The following is a 24574-nucleotide window of genomic DNA, read 5'->3' on the forward strand; positions in this document are numbered from 1 at the left end:
AACTACAGAGGCGGAAGAGTCTCAATCTTCTAACTGTAATATTAAATACTTAACGCAGGAAGAAGTGAAGGCAAGACTAGATAAATTAAAAATAGACAAGGCACCTGGCCCGGATGGCATGCATCCTCGGGTCCTAAGGGAATTAAGTTCAGTTATAGATAAACCCCTTTATCTTATCTTTTGTGACTCTCTTGCAACTGGCAGAGTCCCAGTGGATTGGCGTACAGCCCACGTTTTCCCATTATTTAAGAAGGGCAAAAAATCTGATCCAGGAAATTATAGACCTGTAAGTTTAACATCAGTTGTATGCAAACTATTTGAGGGGTTACTAAGAGATACTATACATGACTTCATAGTAGAAAATAATCTTATTTCTCAGCATCAACATGGGTTTACTAAAGACAGGTCCTGTTTGACTAACATGCTCAGCTTTTATGAGGTAGTGAATGCTAATATGGATATTGGGAATGCTGTAGATGTGATATACTTGGACTTTGCAAAGGCCTTCGACACTGTTCCCCACAAAAGTCTGGTGCAAAAGTTGAGGATGCAAGGACTGGGGAAGAGTCTGTGTTCATGGATAGGGAACTGGCTAATGGACAGAAAACAAAGAGTTGTGGTCAATGGATCATACTCAAAATGGGAGACTGTTAGCAGTGGGGTCCCACAGGGGTCTGTTCTGGGTCCAGTGCTCTTCAATTTATTTATTAATGACCTAGTAGATGCAGTAGTGAGCAATGTTGCTATTTTTGCAGATGATACAAAATTGTGCAGAATCATTAACTCTCAGGAAGATAGTGTCATATTGCAACAGGATCTGGATAGGATGGCTATATGGGCACATACATGGCAGATGAAATTCAATGTTGACAAATGTAAGGTCATGCATTTTGGACGTACTAATGGTCTAGCACCATACAAAATAAATGGGATACAGTTGGGGACATCAAACTTGGAGAAGGACTTAGGAGTACTCATTGACAACAAGTTAAATAATCGTACTCAATGCCAAGCAGCTGCAGCTAAAGCTAACAAAATTTTGGGATGCATTAAAAGGGAAATAAAAACTCGAGATGCTAGCATAATATTGCCCCTGTTTAACTCTCTAGTAAGGCCACATCTGGAATATGGAATTCAGTTCTGGGCACCACATTACAAAAAAGATATTGCAGTTTTAGAGCAGGTGCAGAGACGAGCAACAAAATTGATGCGTGAGATGGAAGGACTCACTTATCGAGAAAGGTTAGATAAACTGGGTTTATTTAGTCTAGAGAAAAGACGCCTTAGAGGGGATCTAATTAACATGTATAAATACATCAGAGGGCAATATAATACCTTGGCGGATGAGCTTTTTGTCCCTAGGCCTTCTCAAAGGACTAGAGGACATGATCTGCGCATGGAGGAAAAACGTTTTAGCCATTTATTTAGGAAAGGGTTCTTTACAGTAAGAGTGATTAAGATGTGGAATGCATTGCCACAGGAAGTCGTTATGGCAAACTCTATACCTGCATTTAAAGGGGGCTTAGATGCTTTCCTTGCATTGAAAGACATCCATGGCTACAATTACTAGGTAATGCCTAATGATGTTGATCCAGGGATTTTATCTGATTGCCATCTGGAGTCGGGAAGGAATTTTTCCCTTTAGGGGCTAATTGGACCATGCCTTGTAAGGGTTTTTTCGCCTTCCTCTGGATCAACAGGGATATGTGAGGGAGCAGGCTGGTGTTGTACTTTATACTGGTTGAACTCGATGGACGTATGTCTTTTTTCAACCAAAATAACTATGTAACTATGTAAGGAGGAGGCGCAGGAGGAGAAGGCCACGCTTTCAGGCGCAACTCAGGCCTTGCATGAGGACAAAAAAAAATGCGTGCGCAAAGCAATGTAATGAGTAGTTTTCAGGACACAATGGGCTATTCGGAGGAGCTATTCCCACCCCCACAATCTTCTACCTGTGAAAGGTCAATGGAACAGCCACAAATGTTGTGCCCGCATTCACAACCTTTTTCTGTGGAAAATGCACCTCGCACTGAAATGCAAGGCGAGGCCGAGGATGAACATGATGTCAACAACTCAACATGACGCAAAATGGGGGCGGAACAGAAATCTGCTTTCAATGTTTTGAAGGCCTTAATTGCCTCCGGTGGCCAGTTAGATGCATCATTCATCACACCCAAATCCCAGAGCAATGTGTGCAGGAATTTGAATCGCAGGAGGTGTACCGAGATCATCTGGACAAGTGACCAAGTGACCAAGTGACAAGTGACCAAGTGACAAGTGACAAAGTGAAAAGTGACCAGTGACAAAGTGACAAAGTGACAAAGTGACTGACAAAGTGACAAAATGACAAAGTGACAAGTGACAAAGTGACAAGTGACAAGTGACAAAGTGACAAGTGACAAAGTGACAAAGTGACAAAGTGACCAGTGACAAAGTGACAAGTGACAAAGTGACAAGTGACAAGTGACAAAGTGACAAGTGACAAAGTGACAAAGTGACAAAGTGACAAAGTGACCAGTGACAAAGTGACAAGTGACAAAGTGACAAGTGACAAAATGACAAAGTGACAAGTGACAAAGTGACAAGTGACAAAGTGACAAGTGACAAAATGACAAAGTGACAAGTGACAAAGTGACAAGTGACAAGTGACAAAGTGACAAGTGACAAAGTGACAAGTGACAAAGTGACAAAGTGACAAAGTGACCAGTGGCAAAGTGACAAGTGAGAGGTTGTTCTGGGGAGCTCTACTCCACTGCACACAGTCACATATGAGGAGAGGTCTCGTCGGGACTGCTGATCCTCCTCAGCTTGCTCAAAGCCTTGAGGGTTTCTGAAGATCCTCTGCTTGGAGTTCGCCGGGGTTCAGCTTGGTGTCGGGGTCGGCGGCGTCCTCCTCACTCCAACGTGGCAGATCTTCTGTTGAAGGGAAAAAAAAAAAACATTTTTAAAAGCCCAGTACCTGCTTCTGAAGGACTCACCAAGAGATGCAGGAGTGCTTCAATCTAGCGCACCATCGCTCGCTGGGTGATGTCCCTCCCTACGCGCTGGAATTCTACGCTGCACATGCTAGCACGCTCTTGCGCAGTGCCGAGGCGCATTCCAGCAGCTAGCTACCAAGCTTCTGTGGATCTGATTGGGCCACCATGTTGGATCTCTGCCAAGTCCTCCAAAATTTTGAGCAATCCACGTTGCTTGTGACTGAGCAGTGACAACTCTACAGTCAGCATTACAATACCACTGCTGTGTTTACTGAAGAAATCAATGTTGAAGATGGAAACCGCTGGCATGATGCAAGTGGGGGAATCTGAAGATGAAAATGATCAGCGTGATGATACCAACATCAGGCAACCTGCCTCAGGAAACGCTGGTCCCAGCTATGACAAAGAACAGGACGAGGAACAGCTGGAGTTGGAGCAGGAATTGGATGCCCCCACTGCCGAGGGACAGAGCGGTGCACGTTGTACTTCCACAATTTATCGGGAATGGACAGCAGAAGAGGAAGAAAGTGATGCTGGTGACGAATATGGTGCATCACAACAATCACAACGCTCACAAGAACATGAAGACAGAGGAGTCTGGCAGGATTCTCTGGCACACATGGCTCAATTCATGCTAGACTGCATTGAATGCGGCCCGTGCATTATTCACTATTCATTATTATTCATTATTCTGGACAACACCAATTACTGGGTTTATACCCAGTTTATACAAACACAATGTTAAAAAACTGATTGAAGAAAGTGTCAGACAGGTCAAAAATTGAACAATTCCAGCAGGCCCTTGAGGATGGAGACTTTAGAGAGGAGATTGACATCCTCCTCCTTCTCTAGCCAGTTGTACGCCGACAGACTGACTTCAGCAAACCCAGGAGGACCAGGAGGGCAGCAAAGAACACAAGCTGCTGCTAGTGCCCAAAAGGGAATGGTATTGGCAGTGTCCTTGGAGTGGGAACATTTTCTGACACCCATGCAGCAGCCCACAGAACAGCAATCGGGCAGTTCCACGTCCTCCAACACCAATCGCCTGGAGAAGATGGTCAAGGTCTACATGTCAGATGGCGTAGCTGTGTTGAACAATCCATCTGCAGACAGATGGTGAGTGTGACAGCACAGAAGGACCATGGCAACTCACTCATAGTACCACAGTTTGATAGTGCTGCCCAAAAAATTATATGGATCCGTGGACCTGGGCAGTACTGGGAAGTGGGAACGCAGATTTTAGTACCTAAACACACGATACAACATGTTTTCCGGGGTCGGACTCTGAGGCACATACAGATGGTCCCGATCATCATCCTCATCATACAACTCTTCTCCTGAGTCTGACCCACCCACCACCTCTGCCACCCCAACATCCCCAGACACAGACCCCTCATCGTCCTCAACATTAACTTGGGATGCTGGCCTGAGCCAGACTTCCTCCTCCACATCAGGCCCCATCATCTCCTCAATGGCAGCCCTCATTAATCGCTCTGGCGACGGACCGATGGACACAACGTTCTCCTCCGGGGAGGGCTGCTGCTGACCACTGGCTGCTGGGGTGGATGTTATAGCTTGCGTGGGGCGTTGGCTGTTGCTGTTGTTGGGAGTGCTGCTCACAGCGGAGGTCTCTGAGGAACTCATGGTGAGCTCATATAGTGGTTGGCGGTGAGTGGAGTATTACTGATCCCAGCAATATACACACTGACTGGCAGAGTACGCAATGCTATATAGTGTGGCTGAGCGGTGTACACAGAGTGGCAGTAAACACAATGCTATATAGTCTGGCTGAGCGGTGTACACAGAGTGGCAGTACACACAATGCTATATAGTCTGGCTGAGCGGTGTACACAGAGTGGCAGTACACACAATGCTATATAGTCTGGCTGAGCGGTGTACACAGAGTGGCAGTAAACAATGCTATATAGTGTGGCTGAGCCGTGTACACAGAGTGTCAGTAAACAATGCTATATAGTCTGGCTGAGCCGTGTACACAGAGTGGCAGTAAACAATGCTATATAGTGTGGCTGAGCGGTGTACACAGAGTGGCAGTAAACAATGCTATATAGTGTGGCTGAGCCGTGTACACAGAGTGGCAGTAAACAATGCTATATAGTGTGGCTGAGCCGTGTACACAGAGTGGCAGTAAACAATGCTATATAGTGTGGCTGAGCAGTGTACACAGAGTGGCAGTACACACAATGCTATATAGTCTGGCTGAGCCGTGTACACAGAGTGGCAGTACACACAATGCTATATAGTGTGGCTGAGCGGTGTACACAGAGTGGCAGTAAACAATGCTATATAGTGTGGCTGAGCGGTGTACACAGAGTGGCAGTAAACAATGCTATATAGTCTGGCTGAGCGGTGTACACAGAGTGGCAGTACACACAATGCTATATAGTCTGGCTGAGCGGTGTACACAGAGTGGCAGTACACACAATGCTATATAGTCTGGCTGAGCGGTGTACACAGAGTGGCAGTACACACAATGCTATATAGTCTGGCTGAGCAGTGTACACAGAGTGGCAGTACACACAATGCTATATAGTCTGGCTGAGCCGTGTACACAGAGTGGCAGTACACACAATGCTATATAATCTGGCTGAGCGGTGTACACAGAGTGGCAGTACACACAATGCTATATAGTCTGGCTGAGCGGTGTACACAGAGTGGCAGTAAACACAATGCTATATATAGCGTGGCAGAGCGAGGTACACAGTGGCAGTACACACAATGCTATATAGTCTGGCTGAGCGGTGTACACAGAGTGGCAGTACACACAATGCTATATAGTCTGGCTGAGCAGTGTATACAGAGTGTCAGTACACACAATGCTATATAGTCTGTCTGAGCCGTGTACACAGAGTGGCAGTACACACAATGCTATATAGTCTGGCTGAGCGGTGTACACAGAGTGGCAGTACACACAATGCTATATAGTCTGGCTGAGCGGTGTACACAGAGTGGCAGTAAACACAATGCTATATATAGCGTGGCTGAGCGAGGTACACAGTGGCAGTACACACAATGCTATATAGTCTGGCTGAGCGGTGTACACAGAGTGGCAGTACACACAATGCTATATAGTCTGGCTGAGCGGTGTACACAGAGTGGCAGTACACACAATGCTATATAGTCTGGCTGAGCGGTGTACACAGAGTGGCAGTAAACACAATGCTATATATAGCGTGGCTGAGCGAGGTACACAGTGGCAGTACACACAATGCTATATAGTCTGGCTGAGCGGTGTACACAGAGTGGCAGTAAACAATGCTATATATAGTGTGGCTGAGCGAGGTACACAGTGGCAGTAAACAATGCTATATATAGTGTGGCTGAGCGAGCGGTGTACTACTGTTCCCAGCAGCGACACACAATGACTGGGCGGGACCCTGGCTAGCGTGGCTGGAGAGCGAACTACCCTGCCTGCCTACCCAAAGCTAAACCCACAGAGAAATGGCGGAGATATGACGTGGTTCGGGTATTTTTTTACCCGAACCACGTGACCGTTCGGCCAATCAGAGCGCGTTCGGGTCCGAACCACGTGACCCGTTCAGCCAATCACAGCGCTAGCCGAACGTTCGGGGAACGTTCGGCCATGCGCTCTTAGTTCGGCCATGCGGCCGAACGGTTTGGCCGAGCACCATCAGGTGTTCGGCCGAACTCGAACATCACCCGAACAGGGTGATGTTCTGCAGAACCCGAACAGTGGCGAACACTGTTTGCCCAACACTACCTGGAACATCGCCGGAAACCTTTTCCACCAGGCCAGACTGGAACTCACCTGCATATTTTTGTGTTCTACCTCGTTAAGATCACCTGGATCATGGTGAAATCTTCCCTCTAACTTAGTGTTCTGTTTGTTTAACCGTTGTAACAAAGTTTGGTCGTCTTGGGTCAAAACCTGTTCCCCTTTGTCCCATGTCGTGTTATCTTTCAGGAGGGGAACTTCCCGTGAAACTTTGAACTTTAGAATTCTCTTAACAATTTGAGAAATAACGTCATCAAACTTGGATGACTTGATCCATAGGTGATCTCCGCTCACACAATATGTTCCCCTTGAGAAATCAACCATATCGGAACAATTATAAAAATGTACCTTGAATGTGTCCTTAGACATTATGTTAAAAAAACAAACCTTTCCTTCAGCTACCGGAACTATCGGTTTGGCTTCAGGGCGGATCTTTTGAATGTTAGCCTCGCATTCTGTGTTATTGAGCCAGCAGGCTTCTTCACTAAATTTGACAAACACAGGTACCTCTGTGAGAATTGCCCGCATAAGGACAACTCTACTTGTTTCACCTCCCCGTCTAGCACCAAAAAAGGTTGACCTCTCAGGTCATGGTGTAAGACATGTGTTGAGGTGGGAACTAAGGAAGTGGCGGTGCCTAAAGAAATGTTGCACCCTTTCCATTTGTTCACCCAAACATCTTGAAGCTTCCCTGCAAAAGACCCTTCTCCAGAAAAATCGATAAACCTCTCCTTGTCCAATCTCAGTTGTACAGGATCTTCTAGCATCTCCCTGACAAAATATGTCCCCAACTGTCCTCATTGGACCTCTTCCCCCCTTATGTCCTGAGACACAATGTGTACCTGAGGTCGGGAAGACTGTACTCTCTGCAATCTTTCAATTAAGAGTACCTCTTCACTTACCCAACTAGCATGAGGATAAGTGGCTGCATATGGACTGTGTAATATCGTCCCCTGTCGTGACCCGTGTAGTGAGAATGGGGCTCCCTGTGTTGGCTTTCCCTCCCCCGGGATCGCTCTCCTCACCCTCTTTGTCACCTGGAAATGTGGCTTGGTCTCGATTTTTACTTCTTGTTTCGAGAACCACAAACCCTCGGCTTTCCAGCCTTTACGTGTGTATAGTTGTTTCAGAGACACCCCCTGTTGGTAACCCCAGAGTGTGATGTTGTCCCCTGCGTCTCTCCTGTAGGAGAATTGCCGCCTCCTGCTCGTTCCTCTCCAATCTGGAACCATCTCACTCTGGATAACCAAGACAAGGTACCCCCGAATCACACACTGCACCTTTTGCATGTACCCATTGTACTGCACTGTACCTTTTAACAAAACTTTTGATCGGTGCATCGATTCTGGGAGTGTGACAGTCAAGAGCAGATTTACACTGCCGTTAAATTTAAATTCAAACTTCCAGCACCCCTGACCCTTCAGACCTTTCACCCACATAGTGCCATGAAATTTGTTTGCACCTGGCACAAGTGATCTTTTCCTCCTTCCCTGCTTGGTCAATCTGTGCCAATCAGAGGGAGGTGTGAAAGGATCAGTACCTTTGTCACCAAACATTAACATGCTTGGGCCTTGTGTTCTCTTTAACCCCTTATTATAAATGAGAATGTCCTCTCTTCATTCTCCTAGGATGAAATGGCAGCCTAGGATCCCCATCAGCACGGCACTCTTCATTATAAAAGCACCTCCTTGGGAAAGAAAAACATTAGCAATTTGCATTATGCTTTGCTCAGCAGTCAGTTTTTTTAGTCTCTTTCCGATCTCAGGAATCTCGTTTTTCTCCAAACTCGGATTGGCATCTGGAACCTTTCGCTTATCCGACTGACATCTCCATCTTTGCTGCCAGCACTGCAGCCGTCTCGATTCCATATTGCCAAACTCCTGAAATCGAAATACAAACAAATCAATTCTTATTAATGATTTGGGTTTCGCCCTGCGGCTTGTACTCTGTACACTTTAAATTGATCAATATATACCGTAATTGATCTCGTTACTTTATGGTTCTCATGAACCCTGTTTACTCTTTTTGGTAGACTGGAGTTAAACTTCTCTCCCCTACCTAAGTACTATCCTAAGTACTTACCTGTTTAAAATATGCTCCCGCGGACTTCACTGTTGGAAGCTCTCACCTCATTGCAAGCTCTCACCACACCCCCCCGTCTGTACATATGCAGCCGTCGTATGCACAGATTACGGATGCCACACACCTGTTGCTGCTTTGCAGGTGAGCCTGCAATGCTCTTACTCATTTTCGCATTGAGTTACCTAGAACTTCATCGATTGCAGCCCTCACTGCACGACGTCCTGTTTAGTGTACCCTCTGACCAATGTTTGTCTGGCTACTACCCCCAGACTACAAAAAAAATGGCTGCCTCCCTGTAGGAAGGAGCACTTTGCACTTAAACTACACAGGGTGCAGGGCTAAGCATTCCAGCGTCATGTGCCTGTATGCAGATCCCTGAATGCCCACTTGGTAGGTAGTCATATGGCAAACCTGTACTGATACACTGTCACTCTGTAAATGGCAATTCCTTCATCTTTATAATTGCCCCTTGAACTGCTCCCAGTTCTGTTCTGTGCTAAACTGAATCCGAGCTGGAGAAAAAGAGAGAAAGAAAAAAATATATATATTTGACCAATCGGTGGGTGAGGAAAAACACGCCAACAGCCCAGCAATGACTTCTTTATCAATCTCTGGTCCTGTCCCTGACACAAAAAAACCCCGAAAAACACTCTGCAGTCGCCGCGAGTACACCTGGATTGGTCAACTCCTTTCTTTCTCTCTTTTCCTCTCTCCCTCTCCAACTATGCACTGTCCCCCTATCTCTATTGGGAACACATGCTGCACCGCACTTTAAGGTGCCTCACTTAAAGGAATATTCCCATAAGCAACCCAGTACAGATACCCCCCCCCCCCCCTGATCCGCTCTTGCAAATCACTCCCTGGGAAATATCTGACTTCTACTTGTCTCCATGCCCCTGGCTGGTAAACACTTCCAATCCGTGACCATGCAACTTGCTTGGCTCACGTATGCGGACACTCGCAATAATCGCAAATGTGGCTGTGTAAACAGTAGATGGTGGGACATGCACCCCCCCCCCCCCGGTCAAATAAACATCAAAAAACGATTATATATCAAAATTGTATCAAATTTTATTATTTACTGAGAAAGAGATGAAAAAAAGAAAAAAATAATTAAAAAAAATGAAAAAATAAAAATAAAAAAATAGATCTTATAAAATTACATGGGATGACCACCCTGTCACGACAACCACATCAATCACCACAATTGCACCACACTCATACGCCGGCAGCTATGGATTTTGGCAGTTTGTCTAGCAAAAAGAAACAGAGTTCCAGCGACAGCTTGCGTGGTCATGAAGAGTTTTGTTATAAGTAACACAGCGAGACGTATGCGGACACTCCCTGTGCCCAGACTTCTTTTGAGGAAATCATCTGGAAGCTGAGAAACTCAGTAGAATCTCTCTTCTGTCCCCACTCTGGACCCTCCTCCCACCAGCTGCTTCCGTGCACGGCGCCGTGTGCACAGCTGTGACATGGGACGTGGGATCCCCCCAGCACATCCTCCCCCCTGCCCTCGGGGCATGCCTATCAGTGGGCGTTTCCCGCCCCTCCCCTCCTAATACATCATGAAGGTGGGAGTGGCTTGTTCAAACCTCCGACTCCATTTTGAGTCCTTGCATGCCAGCAAAGATGGCTGCTATGTAATCCCCCATAGCAACCTCTTAATCCTATGCACCTTTAGGAAAAAAAAAAACAGTTAGAACATACAATGTATATGCACACTAAACATTCCAGCATATATATCTCTCGGATACCTGCAGAAACAGACAACTAGCACAGCGGTTTGTGAAATGTCCTACCTCCTCCCCAGAAAAAATGCAAATCATCTTGGATATGTAGACGGAGGGGAAAAAAAACATGCACCCAACCCCGTGCACTCAAACCTACGCTCTGCGATCCGTGAATCTAAAAAAAAAACCACACATGATACTGAACTGAAACCAGCTCTACTAGAAGTCCTGTACAGCTCTCTAAACTCCGCTATCCACTGACAACTAACTAGCCTTGCCGCCCAGCAACATAACAAAAAAACACACACACAATTAATACAGCTTCTCTAGCTTCCCTCCTCCATCCACCACTCGTAAACTGCAGCCCCCCCTTATTTCTCCTGCGGGGGCCAGTTCACCCACATCTGGCAAACCTCCCAGACTCTCGCTGTGACACACGGGAGAAAGAAAAAAAACCTGAAACTGCATGCAGCTGCCACTAGCATAACATGAGAGAAAAAAACAACAACACATGAAGACCAGTAAGAACACACTAGAAAAGTTAGAATAAATACTGCTGGAACAAACTGTCAACATGTAATACCAAACACTTGCATTAAAATTAAACAAATGAAACTCTGTACTTGCCAGTTCCTTAAAACATTCTCCACGAATGACCGTTCGTTACAGCATTGGTCAAGTTTTGCTTGCAAAGTTCTGGACCCCCTCGGGCTACTGATTCCTCTGTTCAGCAGATCGACCACTACGGCACTTGCACCCAAGCCCCCGCCCTGGCCAGCCCCGATCTGTATTTTGGCGTTAAGTGTGTGTACAATCACACCTATATAATTCAGTCCACGAGCCTTCGCCACTGTAATTACTGGAACGTCATTCCGTGCGCCCGGCTTCCTCGCAGCCTGGCAGCACCACTTATCTCTTCTCGATAAGTTTCCAGCGAGTGTCTCAGCGTCTCCTCCGCTTGTTACTGTGGAAGTCCTGGAAAAACTAGATAACAGACTGACATCTGGCCCGGTCCTTGCCTGCCTTTTCTGCTAGACAGCGCTGGGTTTCGGCACCACTGTTATAATTCACCTTTTGCCCCGGCACCAGAAAACTCATCAGCAAGAGTTGCAAACACGACTCATCACAGCAAGCAGGAGATAGACTTTCTCAGTCGTCTTCAAAGTTTGATGGAGTTTATTAAGTACACAGCTATACCGATACAATTCGTCATATCCTAGCAAAGCAAAGTTCCATGTTGCGTTACAGCGGCGTGATTACCTTCCTGCTGAGGGTAATCAGGCCTTCTTATATCTACTCTATGTTACATCTAGACTATGTACAGCATACATTATATCAGATTACATAAAGAGAGGAAAATATTAGGTGTTCCAGTCAGCAGATAAAGAGCATGAAAGTAGGAATCAGAGAGAGCTCCGTCAGCCCATCCGGCCCTTTAATACCGACTAGGAAAAAGTTAAATGTGACCTCATCTTAGCCATCCCCCAGACCCGACTATTGGCTTAGACCCCTCGTGGTGTCATAATACCCACCTACTTGATTAATATTTAATGACCACTTTTCACTTACTTACAGGAATGTGATATTTTGTAAACATGGCCTATGTTGATTGCTCTCGTAGTCCATTTGTCTGGGACAGTGTAGGCCTGTGGCCTTCCTTCAGGAACATGTTCTCAGTATCTGCTTGTTGTTATCCATCTGCTTCAAGCAGACACTGAGATGCTTCTGCCTACATCACAAGAAACTCTGTTTTTAAAGGTATATTCTGAGAAAAAGCCTTTTACCTAAACTCAGTCCAAATAACTGAGGCCTACTTAAATTATAACATCCTCCAGCCCCAAGCTCCCAGCATGTCCCTCGCCGCAGCTCTCCCCACAGCCCTTCACCGCAGCTCCGTCACGGTCCCCGACGATGATGTCAGTGCGACCTCCAGGTCGGCCTGTACTGCGCCTGCACGAGTGGCGCTGTTAATCACTGCCACGTTGGCCAGAGCGGACTGCACAGACGCAGAACTACTGCACCTGCGCAGTCCGCTCAAGCCCACGTGGTGGTGATTGACAGCACAGCTCGCGCAGGCGCAGTACAGGTCGACCTGGAGGTCGCCCTAATGTCATTGCCAGGGACATGCTCGGAGCTTGGGGCTGGAGGAAGCCCCGGTAAGTAGCACTTATTTTATTATGTTTTCCCTGATGACTCCTTTAATGTCACAGGTCTAGTTTTCCTCTATATATTTAATGTATGGAGATGTATTTATAATTTGCTATTATTTTGTTAAACAATACAAGAGCAATAGATGCTGAGTGATTAGAAGAATAAATAAGTCTAGCTGCAGCATTCATAATTGATTGTAGAGGTGAGACTATAGTTAGAGAAATATTGAATATTGCTGTAGTCTAGATGAGCAATAATGCAACAAATGTACCACATGTTTGGTGGTCTCTGGGTATAGCAAGGGGTATTTAAGAAATGTTGTGCAGATGTAGTTAATGGAGTCACCAATACAACATGTACAATGATTGTTTTATATACAGTTAGAAAGATGTTAAGGACAGTTCTTAAAAGGGAGTTGGTGGAAATAATAAGTTTACTTTTATTCAAGGTTAGTTTAAAGAGAAACTCTGACCAAGAAGTGAACTTTATCCCAATCAGTAGCTGATACCCCCTTTTACATGAGAAATCTATTCATTTTCACAATCAGACCACCAGGGGGCGCTGTATGACTGATATTGTGGTGAAACCCCTCCCACAAGAAACTCTGAGTACATACTCCTGGCAGTTTCCTGTCTGTGAACTTTGCTGCATTGTGGGAAACAGCTATTTACAGCTGTTTACAACTGTCAAAAAACCATGCAGCAGCTACATCACCTGCCAACAGTAAAAATGTCACCATGTAATACATGTCAGAGTGTAAATCTGGGATTTAAAAGATTTTACAATGGGCAAACACTGACTAAATCATTTATAAATAATTATTGTAAAAATGAATCACTTTTTTATTACATTATTTTCACTGGAGTTCCTCTTTAAGGTATTTGTTAGCCATCCACAATGATATGGCTGGCTGGCAGCATGAGATTTTGTGTAGGATAGAAGCACCTCATGGTGTGAAATCTGAATTAACCAGAGGCTTCCCACTATTCAGGTATCTAACATTTAAATTTGCTTTTAGGTACACTTAAAGCGGTTTAACACCCAGCATTACAACTTTGCTTTAAAAGATTGCTTACAGCTTACAAACTATTATGCCAGATTTTTTTTTTAAGCAGAAATTCACTGAATGGGTTAAACATGACATTTTAGTGTTGGATTTAACTAGGAATCCGCATCCGTTCTTATCTTTAGTTACAAAATGTATCTTTATTTGGAATACAAATAGACCTTTGAAAAGCCTGCCAGGGAAGCCCTCTTTGTTCTCTCAGAGCAGTGTTTGTTTGTTACATTGTAGATAGATACATTTGTAACTAAACAAGCAAGCACGGAGGAGAATTTCTAGCTAAATGCAGCACTAAAATGTCATGTTTAATCCATTCAGTGAATTTCTGCTTAAAAAAAAATCTGGCATAAGAGTTTATAAGCTGTAAGCAATCTTTTAAAGCAAAGTTGAAATGCTGGGTGTTAGACCACTTTAAATTTATACACATACAGTCCAGTTTTGTCACCTGAAACAATTCTTTAAAATTACAGTTTGTTCCCTGTGCAGTAATCTGCTGCTGCTCCTACAAACTGCTGATTGTTTTACTGATTATATTGAAGCTCCCAACAGTGGCTGCTAGTGTATAACCATCCACTCTTTCCCTTCTACAGAAGTCATAGTGGCCCATATGCAATTGACTTTTTCTCCTAGGAGAAGACATAGGAGAAAAAGTGAATTGAATAAGGCCTTGATGTTTCTAAACAGACAGCTGAGCAGGCATGCTTGTGCGAAGATTGGTTGAAACACTGCCCCCTTAAAGGGACTCCGAGCAGTGCAGAAGCTATGGAAAGATGCATACCATTTTGAAGCTCTCTTTCTCCTCTTTCCAACGACACATAAACCACCATCCTACACCTTTTAGTTTTCGTTATTTTTGCGATCGAAATCGCATTTGCCGTGATTTCGATCGCGAAAATATCGAAAAATAAAGGCGCAGGGCAGCGGTTTATATATCGTTGGAAAGAGGGGAAAGAGAGCTGCAAAATGGTATGCATCTTTCCATAGTTTCTCCACTGCTCGGAGTCCCTTTAAGAGATCACAAGCAGTATGTTTGGACATGTGGCAGTATGTCTGGGCCACATGTTAATGAAAATGGGCGTGGTTTCAACAAACTGGAGGAAGAAGGATTTTTATCATTGAGCAGTGTTGACAGTTTTTGGTTTAGATAAGTTTATATGCGTTACAAACAATTTTAAAAATACATTTCCATCTTAAACTCATTTTTCTCATTTGGTATTCCTATTTTTGTTAGCTTGGAAGAGCTAAAAAGATTCTGTATTAAAATACCATTAAAATAATTGAAGTAAATTATGACTCAAAGTGAAGTAACATAAATAATGCATTAGTTTAAATATGTGACAATTATTCCCAAGCTTGTCTATTGTAGATAATGTTAACTGTTACATCCAAATTTTCTTTTTAACTTAATGGTAAATACTTTATAATGTCACCCGAGGATGCTCTGTTCTGTTAATCATTATTCATCATGTTTTATGTAAAAATGAATGATTAGCAAAACAAAAGAATTTTGTTTTTCTTATCAATTTATTAAAATTTAAAAAATGTTCATTTCACTGTGAGATTTACATTTCCAAAATTCACTGCAAAAAAATAGACTTCTGCTTTAGATAATCCAAAGATTACTTCTTATGAGGCAGATTCTATAGTAGTACTATACCGGCTTTAAGTTTTCTATCACTGAAATGGTTACTGTTACTTTAGAGTGGAATAGTTGTGAAATAACGTAGGAGTAAAATAGCATATTTAACTTTAATAGTCAAGTATAAATTAATTGCTCAGTGTTTGCCCATTGTAAAATCTTTTCTCACCCTGATTTAATGTCAGGAACCTTGTGCTGGCACTTTCTGCCTGCTGGTGGCAGCATGGATCAGGACTGTCATGAAATTACATTATTCCACCAGCAGATGGCTCTGAGGAATTTGCATTGTTCTAAACCTCACCCATCCATCAGCAGGGGGCTATTCATACTATTATAAGTACTTGCAGTTCCCTGTTTTGCCTCCAGTTGGCTTCAAGTGAACTCTCGCCACCAGCTGCATCCTGTGTTCACTAATCATTAGGACTATTTAAGATTTGCCTCTTCCTCCTACTAATTGCCAGAACTTTGAGCTTCCAGGCGTGAGCTTCTGGACATCCTGGTTCCTGTTCCTTGCCCTGATTTCTGTATATGCCTTCCAGTTGCTGAACCCTGTTTATTCTGTCTGAGACCTTGATTTTACCTTATCCCTGGTACTGCACTTGATCTGATTACCTGTTACTGATCTTGCTCTCCTGTGTACTTAGATAGATAGTCAGGCGGTATATATTTGTCACTGCTTCTCGGGTTGTTTGTATATATTGTGTGCTGTGTATAGGTTTACATGATATTTACATTCACGTATGTATGCCTGCATTTGCAATAAACCTTTATTTTTGCACCTTATTTCCTGGTTCCAGTGTCTGTATACTGCAAACTGTGGTCAAACCCTATTTCTCCATTCAGGCCTGTGACATTTACTTTCTGAAATATATTACAAGTAGCAATATCTTTCATTCTTATAGGTACAATTCTGGGGAATATTTGTTTCTGAGAACTCCAGAAGCCAGTGAAAATAATTCCTGATCTCCCAGAATGCTCTGGAAGAAGAATTATGCACATCTAATTAGCCTAGGCAAAGCATCACTGGGAGGGTGGGGTTATGTATTAATATACAGCAATATAAAGCTATAGGATGTGTTTTTGATGCTGAAACCACCCATAAAAACATCTACAAAACTGGTCTGCTCTGATAGTCCATGATTGCTGAGGCATGTGGTAGGGTCAAGATCAGATTGTCATCAGCTTGACTCTTTGGCCCCAGCCTCAACACTCCAAAATAATGATGGTTTGGAGTATATTCGAATGGGAGAAATGAATGGGAAATATACTGTAGATATTTAATGATGACACAATCATATGAACATGAACCAGAATGTCTATGTAATTCTTCCAACACTAACATTTTGTGGAACCCACGCTATGAAGAATTTAGGCTATGTTAAGGTCAAATGAACGCCCTACCCAGATTTATATCAGTCATTATTTATCCTATATTTTCTACTGTATGAGCACTTGACCCTCATTTTCAGTTAATAGTTGTACAAATGCCTTGCCTCTATTCCAGTTTTCAGCTTTTTGATTGTTTCCCATTGAAAGCATTGCATTTCCCACAAGATCTAATGGGCTGCCCTTATGTGACCATTTTTGGTGAACATAGAGATTTATTCAAGAGAAACATTGTACAACATGTATTTATAGTAACCAGTGGCAGCAAAAACAATTCATCCTTCAGTGATCTGACATCTGTAAACTGAAAACTGATTGTTATGGGTTACTGCACCTTGCACTTCATAATTTCTTATTGCGTTACTGGATAAGCTTCATAGCGCTCAGTGGAGTTCTTCATTAAAATACCAGACAGCTTGTTACTGACAAAGCCACTACCATCAATGGACTTTCCTAATGATCACTGCCTTGAAAAAAAATAAAATAAAGGAACATATGAAAATTGTAACAGAAGGCAAAATGTCCTTTGTGCATATGTGCTTATTTCTCATGAACAATGCTCTCATTTTCATTTTAAGCCATCTGCTTTCAAGTAAATCTGAAATGTTCCAGGGACATTGCTAAGTATAAATAGCTGATTTTAAATTCATAAAAATAATAATAATAAAGTGCAGCAGATTACTTATTAGAATATTATTTCCCTTAAAAACGGGGTTATGATGGGAAACATGAATTAATTTGCTGAATTTAGATATCAGCATCAGCAATAGAGATGTACAGTAATTAATGTAGTCTTTTTCTAATTACAGTAAGTAAATGTGGTTCTTGAGAGACATATGTGTAGAAATAGCAATGGTTAAAGAGGAGCTGTCAGCCATACTATCTCAGGAAAAAAAAACCAAATATATAAGTAGATAAATACTTGCTCTACTTACATAACATATGTATTGCACTGTCCACGTTATGATTCCTGTGAATTTTATAAAGGAAAAGTAGAGAATCCTATTCTAGACAGTTTCCATATTTACTGTGGCTATTTTGAAGCCAGTCGTGATGTAATATCCACCCTTAGTCTCCTCTGCCTGATTTGCCCGCCCTTCACTATACAAAGTGCATTGTTTCTGCCTGAGACGTTTTGGCCAATCAGAGAGGAACAGAGGTGTGGGTGGGAAAAACAGGAGGGAAAGAGGCTTCAGCCAATTAGGCTGCATTAGTTAAGTCTGAGGGGAAGTAGAGAAGCAAAAAAAGACAACCCAGCATGCCCTGCAACTTCTCTTTTGTGTACCAAATTTTCTGTGTACCAAATAAGAGTCATGTAAACTCGGGAATGATAATTTATCAACAAGAAAAGTAATAGTGATTTTAACTTTTGGATTGCTTGATTAGCATCCTAATTACTTGTTTACCAGATAAAGATAAAGAATTGATTTTTGATTTTATGCCCGAAAGTAACTCTTTAAAAAGGGCAGTTGGTATCAGGGGTGCTCAGCATGACCCTGAATGCGAAGTTTACCTGAAAATTCGGGCGATTTTTCAGGTTTGCCGAATGAGAACCCGAACCGTTCTAGTTAGTTGTGTACTTAGTAGTACTAGTTTAGTTAATTATTTAATTATTTATTACTGCTGTAGTCTGTTACTTTATTAGTTTCAGTACTGTGTTAGTTAGTTACTGACTGTGTACTGGCCACCACCAGCATCCGTTGTCAGTGACCTGTGACTGTCACCTGCCCGAGCCTATTGATTGATTGATTGCGTCTGACCGTGTGTGACCGATTGTAATTGTCACTGACTGTCTGCCGCACGACTTACTTATAGGGTCCACACAATACATTGCCTGCTGCCAGTGCCACACGTCACTCCTCCTACTGCTGCTGTATTTATCCTCCTGCTGTCAGTGGTCCCACCGCCAGGGTCAACACAATACATTGCCTGCTGCCAGTGCCACACGTCACTCCTCCTACTGCTGCTGCTGTATTTATCCTCCTGCTGTCAGTGGTCCCACCACCAGGGTCCACACAATACATTGCCTGCTGCCAGTGCCACACATCACTCCTCCTACTGCTGCTGTATTTATCCTCCTGCTGTCAGTGGTCCCACCGCCAGGGTCCACACAATACATTGCCTGCTGCCAGTGCCACACGTCACACCTCCTACTGCTGCTGCTGTATTTATCCTCCTGCTGTCAGTGGTCCCACTGCCAGGGTCCACACAATACATTGCCTGCTGCCAGTGCCACACGTCACTCCTCCTCCTGCTGCTGTATTTATCCTCCTGCTGTCAGTGGTCCCACTGCCAGGGTCAACACAATACATTGCCTGCTGCCAGTGCCACACAGAAGTCATAGTGGCCTACTGCTGCTGTATTTATCCTCCTGCTGTCAGTGGTCCCACCGCCAGGGTCAACACAATTCATTGCCTGCTGCCAGTGCCACACGTCACTCCTCCTACTGCTGCTGCTGTATTTATCCTCCTGCTGTCAGTGGTCCCACCACCAGGGTCCACACAATACATTGCCTGCTGCCAGTGCCACACATCACTCCTCCTACTGCTGCTGTATTTATCCTCCTGCTGTCAGTGGTCCCACCACCAGGGTCCACACAATACATTGCCTGCTGCCAGTGCCACACGTCACACCTCCTACTGCTGCTGCTGTATTTATCCTCCTGCTGTCAGTGGTCCCACCGCCAGGGTCCACACAATACATTGCCTGCTGCCAGTGCCACACGTCACTCCTCCTCCTGCTGCTGTATTTATCCTCCTGCTGTCAGTGGTCCCACCGCCAGGGTCCACATAATACATTGCCTGATGCCAGTGCCACACGTCACTCCTCCTACTGCTGCTGCTGTATTTCTCCTCCTGCTGTCAGTGGTCCCACCGCCAGGGTCCACACAATACATTGCCTGCTGCCAGTGCCACACGTCACTCCACCTACTGCTGCTGCTGTATTTATCCTCCTGCTGTCAGTGGTCCCACCACCAGGGTCCACACAATACATTGCCTGCTGCCAGTGCCACATGTCACTCCTCCTGCTGCTGTATTTATCCTCCTGCTGTCAGTGGTCCCACCGCCAGGGTCCTCACAATACATTGCCTGCTGCCAGTGCCACATGTCACTCCTCCTACTGCTGCTGTATTTATCCTCCTGCTGTCAGTGGTCCCACCGCCAGGGTCAACACAATACATTGCCTGCTGCCAGTGCCACATGTCACTCCTCCTACTCACTTTTTTTTTTAAAATTACACCTATTTCAATGTGATTTCTCTTAAAAAAAATAAACATCCGAATTCGCGAACACAAATTTTTTACCGAATTTTGAGCCCGACACCCGAACCGGATCTGAATCCGAACCGAATTTCGTGGTCGAAAACGAATTTGAATTTGAATGTCATGCGGACCCGAATTCGAATATACCCGAACCGAATTTTGGTACATCTGAGCATGCCTGGTGGTTATAGCCATTATTCTAATTTGCAGCTTGTTAAATGGGCGGCCATTGAATATCAGTAATTTTAACGGTATTCTACTCTCCCCAGTTCCTGATAGTAAAATATTGGTGACTATACCAATATTTTGCAATCACTCACAGTAACCTAATTCTCGCACTAACACTCTCCTATCTACCCCTAACACTAACGTCCCCACACCTAGCTGTAACACTAACCTTCCCCCTAGAGAATAGAGATGCCTCACACTAACCTCCTACCACCTAACCTTTCCCCTACATATGCCTAACACTGACCTCCTCCACCTACTCCTAATTCTAATCTTCCCCAGGTGTAAAACTGCACTTTATCCAAGCTAATTTCAAATTCTGTAAACCCACAATTTACCCCAGTGGTAAACAGCACCTACAGGGGCTATAAAGCAGTAATTTGCCCAAAGCCCATAAAAGCTGCTAAATGCAGCAGAAGAAATCAGCAATTTATCAGAGCATCCACAATTTACAGAGAAGCTGCAATTTACCCTGCTGGCTGTAAAGCCACTAATTAGAACTGCTGTGTAAAGCTGAAATTTAACCAAGCACCCATATTATACGGTTAGCACCATGAATAAGGAGATCTGCATTGCCACAAATGGAGAACCCAAATTAACAGGCACTGTTTTTTAATGTCTCCTTCAAGAGAGTTTTACTCTTTGGGCCTGATTCACAAAGTGGTGATAACTCAGTTATCACGCCTAAAAGAGTTTAGGCGTGATAACCTTTGCACTAGCAGAGTTATCACCGCTTTGTGCTGCTGATCGCGCGAAGCTCCCGCGCGCAAAGTTATGCGCGCACAAAGTCCCATAGGGCTTAATGGGCGCTGCCCGATTGCGCGCGCAAAACTTTGCGCGCGGGAGCTTCACGCGAGTTGCTTCAGATCACGTCTAAACTAAGTTTAGGTGTGATAAAGGGCTTTTCACAGGCGTACAAAGTGTTTGCACCGCTTTGTGAATCAGGCCCTTTGAGTGTTACCTTTTCCAGTTTCGGACCTAAACATGATCTGTAACAAAATAATGAGAATCTAATAAACACATGAGCCCAATATACTTGTTTTTTTTTTAAATGTATTTATTTATTGAGAGAAATTATCCAAAGTTTGTGTGTGGCAAAAGTATGCACATCTTATTTTTAGTTCATTTTAAGAATAAGTTGAACTCAAGGGCCCTTTCACACTGGGCTGTGTAGTGCAGTAAATTTACTGCACCCCACCACAGCCTAATGAAAGTCTATGGGGTAGTTCATACTTCCTATGTTGTAGTACGCTGTGCCAGAAGTGCCCTATGTAACATGTGGACATACCTACGTTACCGTGTGGCTCCTGCGGTGACCTGTGGCGATCAGCGTCGGACCGGAATTTATATAAGTCTATGGTGCAGCAGGGTTTTCCAAAATGTTGGCATTGTGACATTGCGACGTGCATGTGTGGAAGCATATTTTTACAATATATTTTTATGGTATTTTCAGGAAGCGCAAGCAAGCGTCACTTCCTGTTTTGAACCCGACCAGAAAGTGAATACTGCATACTAACGGGGCAATTCCTGAATGCCTGGTTTTAGTAGTGCACCCGCCCAGGCCGCACCGTACCACTTCCACCAATGCTCAGTCTGAAGCTAGCCTCAGTGTTTTAATCAACAGCATGACAATCAGACTGTAGAAAGCACAGTCTTATCTAAAGAAGATCAATCTAGGTTGTGAGTGTCAAAGTCTAATCTTCCCAACATAGGCTAATTGTCATGGCTCAAAAATAAATAAGTTTATAAAATGGGGGGAGATGTTTGAGGACCTCTAAAAAAGAATCCATGATAATGTTAAAAGTAATATGGCAGTGGGTGATGTGGGGTACTTAAAGGGTAAGAAGGCCCCAGTCTTCATTAACCACCCTGGCGTTCTATTGATTTCGCCAGGGTGGCTGCGCAGCAGTATTTTTTTTTAAAATCATGTAGCTAGCCTAGCGCTAGCTACATGATTTCCCCCTCCATGCTGCACCTCCCACCCCTCCGATCGCCGCCGGCACGCTTGCCCATAAGGAAATCCCGTTCTGAACGGGATTTACTTTAGGACTTCCCCCATCGCCATGGCGACGAACGGAATGATGTCATCTATGTCGTGACTTCAGAGGGAATCCTGATCCACCCCTCAATGCTGCCTGGCACTGACTGGCCAGGCTGCGCAAGGGTCTGGGGGGGGCGGCCCATTATGCGTCGGGTAGCGGCGGATTGGCGGCGATCGTCCACAACACGCAGCAAGCAAAGTGCTTGCTGCGTGTTTTAAAAAAAATTATCAAAATCGGCCCAGTGGGGCCTGAGCAGCGCCCTCCATCAGTCATGGACGAGCTGAGCTCGTCATTAACGCCAAGGAGGTTAAGGCAATCCACAAGGGATGATAGTGCTGTGTCCTTGGTGGGCACAAAGAACTCCCAGATGGTGACTACCAGGATCATGCTACTGCCATCTGATAAAAATAGAAGCGAGCACTGTTGAAGACGTCAAGAAGGAGAACAGAATAACAACACTGGAGGTAAAGTCACTGAACAGTGAGGGCCTGAGCCCACTAATGCAGTTGTCCACTTTTTAGTAAGCCATCAATGTTACAATTACTGAGAAGTGGACAGAAGTGGACACAACTGTGTCAGTAGGCTCATGCTCTGAGGCAGACAAGTAAATTCAGGTTAGGTAATATTCATCTGATACAGTGGAAAACAGAAATGACCAGTAATTACAGCTGACCAAAGGGTGAGTTCCCCAAAAATAATAGGGAGTACTCACAAGAGCCTCACTAAAGCTGCCATTGTGATGGAGGACAGTACATGGGGGCTGGCAGTATATGGGTGATTACTTTGCTTGCCTGTGAGTGTGCATCTGACAGCTAGGGTGAACACCTCCAATTGTAGTGTGAAGCTGTAAGCACTGAGGAGTGTGGTGTCCCTCAGTAGACACTGGGGCTTGGAAGATCAGACCCAGGAGCGTAACAATAGACCCTGCAAGGGATGTAGCTGCAGGGGGACCCAGAAGCCACAGGGGGCCCATTCCTGAGATACTGACAACTAAGGGCAAGGAGAGAAGAAACTTTCTGCTCTTTGCGCAATTGTTCTAATGACTGCTTCTGCTCAGCCACTGATAACTAAACATACAAAGTTTTGTAGACAAAGATTTGTAGACTGTCCCTATTCAGTGTGCAGGGAGAGGGGGCCCCATTCAAAGTTCAAAGGAGCCCAGTGATTTATAGTTACGCCCCTGGTCAGACCTGAGCATGTTGCTCCACTAATCTGCTTCTCTTAAGTTCTTATTTCCTCAGTAGACAACTCAAGTTTGGATGTGACCCCTCTCCTGGTGGCGGGAGCTTTAACTAATTGAAATTGGGTTGCACTATGATAAGTGTATCTGCTTGTATTTTCAGGGAATTCATGAACGTTGTATTTTAAAACTGCTGGAGCCTGGACAGTCTGGAAAATCAGTTGTGTAGAGCAAAAACCTCTGGAAGTTCCCTTAGGAGACACAGAACTGTATCAAGGAAGTTCACCTCTAAAGACTGTACTGATACAGTGGTTAGAGATGGCCCGTACGGTTCGACCGCAAATATTATTTGCGCGAAATTCGGTGGTTCTCATTTGCGGTGAACCACAATCTTTATGCGAGTTTGACCTGCTCCCTATACATCATTAGAGTCAACTTTGACCCCCTACATCACAGTCAGCAGGCACAGGGTAGCCAATCGGCCTACACGCCCTCCTTGAGCCACCCCCCCCCCCCCTTATAAAAGGCAGGCAGCGTCAGCCTTTTCACTCACTCATGTGGCTGCAGTAATTAAAGAAGGGAGAGAACCTTGCTGCTGCTGACATAGGGAAAGCTTAGTTAGGCTCTTGTGTTAGGCTTGTTAGCTTGCTCCTTCTTGCTGATCTTATTTCTAAAAAGCACTACTCATCCTCAACAGGTTTTTTGAGAGCTAAAGTTCTTCTTGTGATCCATTTTTTGTGTGTGTGTCCCACAGGCACTTGTGTTGCATATATCGCCTTGCTAATTCCTACTATGCCACTGCCAGCACATTCAGTGACTACCTGTGTGTGTGACAGGCAGCTGCATATTTGTAATACCAATCACTGCATACCCACCTGTTGTTCAGTGCACCTACCTACCTATGTGACCGCACACAGTGTCACTGCACCTGTTCACGGTACCTGTGTGTGTGACAGGCAGTTGCACATTTGTAATACCAATCCCTGCATACCCACCTGTTGTTCAGTGCACCTACTTACCTACATGACCGCATGCAGTGTCATTGCACCTGTTCACGGGTCCTGTGTGTGTGTGTG

The sequence above is a fragment of the Hyperolius riggenbachi genome, chromosome 1 (genome assembly GCF_040937935.1).
Source record: "Hyperolius riggenbachi isolate aHypRig1 chromosome 1, aHypRig1.pri, whole genome shotgun sequence".
Lineage (NCBI taxonomy): Eukaryota > Metazoa > Chordata > Amphibia > Anura > Hyperoliidae > Hyperolius > Hyperolius riggenbachi.